This window comes from Myotis lucifugus, unplaced genomic scaffold (genome assembly GCF_000147115.1).
Source record: "Myotis lucifugus unplaced genomic scaffold, Myoluc2.0 scaffold_7, whole genome shotgun sequence".
Classification (NCBI taxonomy): Eukaryota; Metazoa; Chordata; class Mammalia; order Chiroptera; family Vespertilionidae; genus Myotis; species Myotis lucifugus.
In genome coordinates, this window is record NW_005871055.1 from 12773881 (window position 1) to 12781376 (window position 7496).

Sequence of the window (7496 nt, forward strand, 5' to 3'; positions counted from 1 at the left end):
CAGGTTCTCAGATGAGTGAACAGAGGCCAGGTGCACTTCTAGAGGAGTTGCTCCTGAGGAAAATCAGAGAACTGGGGAAGAAGCATTTCCCCTCTGCTATTTCACAATGGCTGTGATAAAAAATTACTTACTTTAGAAAAATCAGTGTCTAAGTCCCATTAGTGTGATAATACCAAATCAAGTATTTAAGTTTTGGCTTTCCTCTGTTAGGTCATTTTATTAGTATATTTGGTCCTTGCAATGCATCTTGTTTTGATGGGGATAGGGTGGAATTTACAATTTTAAAATACTGTAGAAACAAGTCTTTGTGAACTTTCTTATGAGTTATGAGTGGTTGATGGCAAATATTATTTACACTAATAAAAGACAAACATGCAAATTGACCGTACCTTTGCTACACCTTAAGCCACGCCCACCAGCCAATCAGAGTGGCTATATGCAAATTAACCCAACCAAGATGGCGACCGGAAGCCACGCCCCAATGATGGAGGAAGTCAAGCTTCCCGCCTGCCGCAGCCCAGCTCTGAGCTCCACTCAAAGCAACAAAGTTTCAATTATAGAAGGTAAATAAACCCCAGATACCTGCTTTTAGCCGGCTGTGGCCACAGAGCTGGAGTGAGCAGGAGGCTTCCCTCCCGCTCGCCCTGGCCGGCTCTGAGCTCCTCTCAAGGCTACAAAGTTTCAATTATAGAAGGTAAACAAATCCCAGAATAAAAAAGAAAAAAAGGAGAGGCTGGGAGCTTCCGTAGCTGGGGGGGGCTTGGCCAGCCTGAAAACGGCCATCAGCCCCTCACCCAGACTTGCCAGGCACCCCAGTGGGGACCCTCCCACCCTAAAGGGGGTGTTGCCAGCCTGAAAACAGCCATCAGCCCCTCACCCAGGCTGGCCAAACCTCCATGGGGTGAGGGTCCCCACTGAGGGGGCTTGACCAGCCTGCAAACAGCCATCAGCCCCTCACCCAGGCTGGCCAGGCACCCCAGTGGGGACCCCCACCCTGAAGGGGGTGTGACCAGCCTTCAAACAGCCATCAGCCCATCATCCAGGCTGTCCAGGCACCCCAGCTGAACCCCCACCCTGATCTGGGACACCCTTCAGAGCAAACCAGCCAGCCCCCACCCGTGCAACAGGCCTCTATCCTATATAATAAAAGGGTAATATGCAAACTGACCCTAACAGCAGAACGACTGGGAATGACTGATCACTATGACACACACTGACCACCAGGGGGCAAATGCTCAATGCAGGAGCTGCCCCCTGGTGGTCAGTGCACTCCCACAGGGGGAGCTCTCCTCAGCCACAAGCCAGGCTGACAGCTGCCAGTACAGCAGCGGTGGTGGGAGCCTCTCCCGACTCCTCAGCAGCGCTAAGGATGTCCAACTGCAGCTTAGATCTGCTCTCCGCTGGCAAGTGGAAATCCCCTGAGGGATCCCGGGCTGCCAGAGGGATGTCTGATTGCCATCTTAGGCCCAATCCCCCGGGGAGCAGGCCTAAGCCAGCAGGTAGTAATCCCCCGAGGGGTCCCAGACTGCGAAAGGGCACAGGCCGGGCTGAGGGACACCCCCCACCAGAGTGCACAAATTTTTGTGCACCCGGCCTCTAGTCCACAATAAAGAATTCTATATCTTTTTACAAAACTCATTATACTCATCTTTGTACATATGCTAGGGAATTTTTTAGAAAATAGAAAACGTATTTATAACACTGAAAAAGTCTGAGATGTCTTGATACTGGAAGGGAAAAAAAGAAGAATTTGACAGTATCAAAAGCATAACACTGATTTAATATTAAACATAATTATGTACAGCTTTAAAATGCATACTGGGTCATGTATAAAAGGTATATATATATAATGTATTGTAGACATTTTCCATTTTGATTGTTTAATGTAAAATATTTTATAACATCACATTTTTTTTCTTTGTATGAATAACTTATTGATTTAAATTTGTATGCCATATCCTATATAATAAAAGCCTAATATTCTGGAGAGAAACCAAGATGGTGGCATAGGTAAACACCTGAAATTGCTGCCTCCCACAACAACTTCAAAAATACAACTAAAAGACAAAACCGACATCATCCAGAACTACAGGAAGGTGGGCTGAGTGGAAATTCTACAACTAGAAGGAAAGAGAAAAGCACACTGAGACTCAGAGGAACTGCAGAGGTGGAGTGCAGAGGTACGGAGGCTCGAGCGCATGCGGCAAGGGCTGGCGACTGAGGACGCAGCTGTCTTTTTGAATCGGGAGGGAGCCACAAGCCCCTGACTGCTCTGAACTCCAGTTCGGGGTGAGTCTCTGGGGACCTAGACTCATACAGGGAGAAACTGGACTGTCTGGCAGCGGGCAGAACTCGGAACTCGAGGGTGGCTTTCTCTCAAAGGTGCTTGCAGCAATTACCGGGACACTTAGGGCAGGGCTGAGGATCAGCCATAGCTGTTTGCTCCACCCTGTGGTTCCCCTGAGACCCCGCCCCACCCAAGCTGCAGCAGAGGCTTTTGCATATGAATGCCCTGGCCCTTTGCAATCTGAAAATTACCTGACAAACTGCAGCTAGGCCAGACAGACCCAGAACTTCCAAGAGAAGGCCCAAGGCCCCGCAGCAGCTTGCATTGCTTCACAGCTGGGCCTCATCTGGGCACCTCCAAACCCCAAACAAGGAAGGGGAATCTGCAGATCTCTTCGTAGCTCCTGCTGGGTAGCCTCAGGCAGAGGCTAAATTAGCATCTCCTTAGATCCAAGAGCCAGTGTACCCAGTGGTCAGAGTGGGACCATCCAGATTACAACTCCTCAGATCCATAAGGGTCACACTCAGGGGGCAGACTCAGTGAGCACCAAAGCCCCACTGAAGCAAGTCTTGCCCCAGAAGGGTGTCTCCAGCTCAGAAGTTCTCCCACTGTAGACACAGCTGATTCTCAGAGCCAATTGGCCTGGAGGTCAATTCCTCCCAGTGATACCTACAACAATCAAGACTTAACTACAACAAGACTGTGCACAAAGCTCACAAAGGGGTGCACCAAGAGTGTCCACCTCAGGTAATTGGGGAGGCTGAGACACTGGGACCTACAGGACACCTAGCACAGAAAGCCACTCTATCAACACAGGGAAGCATAAAAAATGCGGAGACAAAGAAACAAGTCACAAATGACAGAAATGGAGGATAGCAAACTACTGGATATAGAGTTCAAAACCACACTTTTAAGGTTTTTCAAGAATTTTCTAGAAACCGCCGATAAATTTAGTGAGACCCTCAAGAAATCTAGTGAGACCGCCGATAAATGTAGTGAGGCCCTCGATAAATCTAGTGAGACCCTCGAGGTTATGAAAAAGGACCAACTAGAAATTAAGCATACACTGACTGAAATAAAGGATATTATGCAGAGTTCCACTAGCAGACTAGAGGATCACAAGAATCAAGTCAAAGATTTGGAATACGAAGAAGCAAAAAACACCCAACCGGAAAAGCAAAATGAAAAAAGAATCCAAAAATGCGAAGATAGCATAAGGAGCCTCTGGGACAGCTTCAAGTGCACCAACATCTGAATTATAGGGGTACCAGAAGAAAGGAGAGAGCAAGATATTGAAAACCTATTTGAAGAAATAATGACAGAAAACTTCCCCTACCTGGTGAAAGAAATAGACTTACACGTCCAGGAAGCGCAGAGAACCCCAAACAAAAGGAATCTAAAGAGGACCACACCAAGACACATCATAATTAAAATGCCAAGAGAAAATGACAAAGAGAGAATCCTAAAAGCAGCAAGAGAAAGACAGTCAGTTACCTACAAGGGAGTACCCATACGACTGTCAGCTGATTTCTCAACAGAAACTTTGCAGGCCAGAAGGGAATGGCAAGAAATATTCAAAGTGATGAATAGCAAGAACCTACAACCAAGATTACTTTATCCAGCAAAGCTATCATTCAGAATTGAAGGTCAGATAAAGAGCTTCACAGATAAGAAAAAGCTAAAGGCGTTCATCACCACCAAACCAGTATTATATGAAATGCTGAAAGGTATCCTTTAAGAAGAGGAAGAAGAAGAAAAAGGTAAAGATACAAATTATGAACAACAAATACACATCTATCAACAAGTGAATCTAAAAATCAAGTGAATAAATAATCTGATGAACAGAATAAACTGGTGATTATAATAGAATCAGGGGCATAGAAAGGGAGTGGACTGACTATTCTTGGGGGGGATAGTGGTGTGGGGGATGAGGGAAGAGACTGGACAAAAATCGTGCACCTATGGATAAGGACAGTGGGAGGGGGGGTTAGGGCAGAGGGTGGGGTGAGAACCGGGTGGAGGGGAGCTATGGGGGGAAAAAAAGAGGAACAACTGTAATAATGTGAACAATAAAGATTTAATTTTAAAAAATCAATATATAAAAAAATAAAAGCCTAATATTCAAATCTACCGAACAGTGGAACGACCAGTCGCTATGACACACACTGACCACCAGAGGGCAGATGTGCAATGTAGGAGCTGCCCCCAGTCCGCAGCCCCAGGCTGGCCAAGGCGGGTGCCCAAGGGGGGCCCTGTTCACCTTGCTGGTCACCCCACAGATCGGCCCTGATCGCTGGCCAGGCCTAGGGACCCTACCCATGCACAAATTTTGTGCACTGGGCCTCTAGTTAATTCATAAAAGAATAATATAGATAAATTATATCACACTTTATATTTCCAAAGTAATTATCAAACTTTTTTACTCATTTATTTTTTATCCTTTTTGATACAACTCTGAATGAGATTGTTTCTTTTTTTTTTTTCCAACAAAAGAATCCAAGAACATTTATTTCCACAGGTTCTTGATAAAAGACCACAATCCAGAATAGAAGTACACTGCACTTAAAGGCAAAATTACACAGCAAGCAAGAGCTGCCCCAACCCCTTTCACAGAGAAACTTCAGGAATGTTGGCCTCCTGAGGGTTTGATAATTACCCATTCTTTCATGCACTGGAAGCCCACGCTGTCCCAGATTTTCTGCAACTTCTCTGACTGAGATGTGTGTTCACAAGCTGTATGTGTGAGTGCATGTGTGTGGGTGTATGTGTGTGTGCACAAAAGGCTCATCTGACCTACTTAGTGAAGGAGCTGAGACAATGGGTTGGAAAAAGGTACCCCAACATGATGGAAAAGCTCCCAGCCAAGAAGACTAGCTTTCTCCTCAAGAGTCCGTACATTCTAAAATGCCACAGAGGTTCCTGCAATTTGAAAGCCATTGACTGACCTCCCAGTTCAGGTCTGGGTGAGACACAGGGAAGGAGAATGTGGAGACGGCCCCAGAGAGGAGAAGGGACTGAAGTCCCAGGACATGCAGTTTGCTTCAGGTGCGGGGGAGAGAGACCATTCAAAAGCCTGTGCTTGAGACTGGATACCTGAACCCTGGCACCCCATCAGGAGCTCCTAGGTAGCTGGTGGTTGCAGTCTGACGGTTTTCCTAGTTCCACAGCCCCTGGAACTAAGAGTGGGCAGCCTGCACGGGCAGACACAAGGCCTCTGTCTGTAGAACATCTCGGCGTTCCTCGCACAGGTGGACGGCTAACAGAAGGAGAAGGCAGATGGAGGAGGCTGAGGCTGCCATCACGGTCACAGTGAACCCATGATGGTCACAGCGATCCCATGACGGGGCTGGTGAAGTCCCTGTGTTGGGGCTGGGCCATGGGGCCCTGTTAGGCAGCCGCCTTTGCTGCTTCCCGAGCCAGGTGCTCCTGCTTTGCCTTCTCCCTGAACTCCTGTTCCCGCTGAATCAAGTACAACAAATCCCGATGCCACTGCTGCAACTTCTGCTCGTAGGTGGCGATGTCCTCTGCTTCACAGGCAGGCAGCTGGTCTTTGATGAGCTAGGTGGTTAGAGTCAAAAGACTCTCTGACTCAACTTTGCCCAGAGCCTGAAGCTGGGAATGTAAGGCCTTAAATCGCTCCAGGTAGGGGGGAAGCTTGGACTGTTCGGTTTCCTCCACGTCCAACTGCTCCACCAGCTCTTCTGGGCCCTGGCTGTCCTCCCCTCCTTGGGGCTGTTCCTCTGAGGACTTCTGGGCTGGAGTCATCAGAGCCTGCAGTGCTCTGTCCAGAACGTCGAGCGCTTCTCTACATAGCTTTCCATCTTCTGGGGAGGAGGCCACCTTCTCCATCACCTGGAGGGCTCTGTCAAGGTAGCCTGGTGGACACAGGAGAGGCATGTTGTGGTACACAGCCCACAGCCCTCGCTGCAATTCCACCTTCCCCAGAAGTGCATAGCCATACAGCTGGGAACTCAAACCCACTGAGTTCTTTTGCTTTAGGCCTGGGAGTAACAGGGATGCACCGAAGTTCCTCTCCTCTTCCCAAGTGAAGTCTGTCTTCTTTGCCAGGCAGTGGTATAAAACATAGAGGGAGAGAAGCTGGGTGGAAGGTACTTCAAAGGCTTCTTGCATCATGACCTCAAAAACCACGGATAAAGCATCTTGGTAATTTTCTTTCTTTATGAAATAATCTATCAGTAAATTGAATGTAAAGTTATCTGGGAAAATTCCATATTGAACCTTATTTACAAGGGTATATAAGGCCTTGTCTTGTGCACCATATTTTAGACACTGCCTAATCCAGGTGTGGATAGTCCAGTCTCTCAGGTACCAGCAATTGGGGCTGTGCCGGAATTTGTAAAGGTAATATTCTGCATGATCTATCTCTTCTCGAGATGAAATGTTGTCCACAAACCGTGATATTGTTAAAGAACTGACAGGCAACTTTTTCTTGTATGTTTTATCCATTAAAGATGCCAGATCAGCGAGGTGACAATCTTCTTTTTCTCTTGCTTCCCATTTCTGGCTGTCCACGTATGCTGCAGAAAGCAGACACCTTTTACCTGCCAGGGAGAGGTGAGGCAGAGGCACTTTCCGCGCCAGGAGGACCCCGTGCCGCACCATGGGGCTGCCATCTTGGACTCTCTGAGATTGTTTCTTAATTTTCTTTCTGATTGTTGTACAGATTTTTGTATATTGATTTTGTATCCTGAAATTTTTCTGAGTATATTTATTAGTTCTAACAGATTTTGCTGGAGTCTTTATATATCACTAAGGCCAATGTTTTTATTGATTCTGTCTATTTCATCAATCTATTTATTGATGAAAGTGGAGTAGTAAGGTTCCTTGTTATTATTATACTGCTGTATATTTTCCCCTTTAATATTTGCTTTTTATATTTAGGTGCTACTATGGTGGGTGCATAAATATTAACAAATGTTATATCCTTTTGTTGGATTGACCTCTTTATCATTAACAAATAATAGTAATATATATGTAAAATCATGTCATCTATAAAGAGACGGTTTTACTTCTTGATTTTCAATTTGAATGACTTTTATTTATCTGTCTTGCCTAATTGCACTGGCTAGACTTCCAATATTATATTGAGTAAAAGTAACAAGAGTGGGCATCCTTGTATTGTTTCTGCACTTAGAGAAGACACCTTCAGCTTTTTATCATTGAGTATGTTGTTAGATGTGGCCTTGTT

At 46.2% G+C, this 7496-nt stretch overlaps 1 pseudogene; it reads right to left on the minus strand.

The window, feature by feature from the left end:
• Positions 1-5674: 5674 nt before the first annotated feature.
• On the minus strand, positions 5675-6918 carry LOC102433526 (annotated as a pseudogene).
• Between the last annotated feature and the right edge of the window lie 578 nt (positions 6919-7496).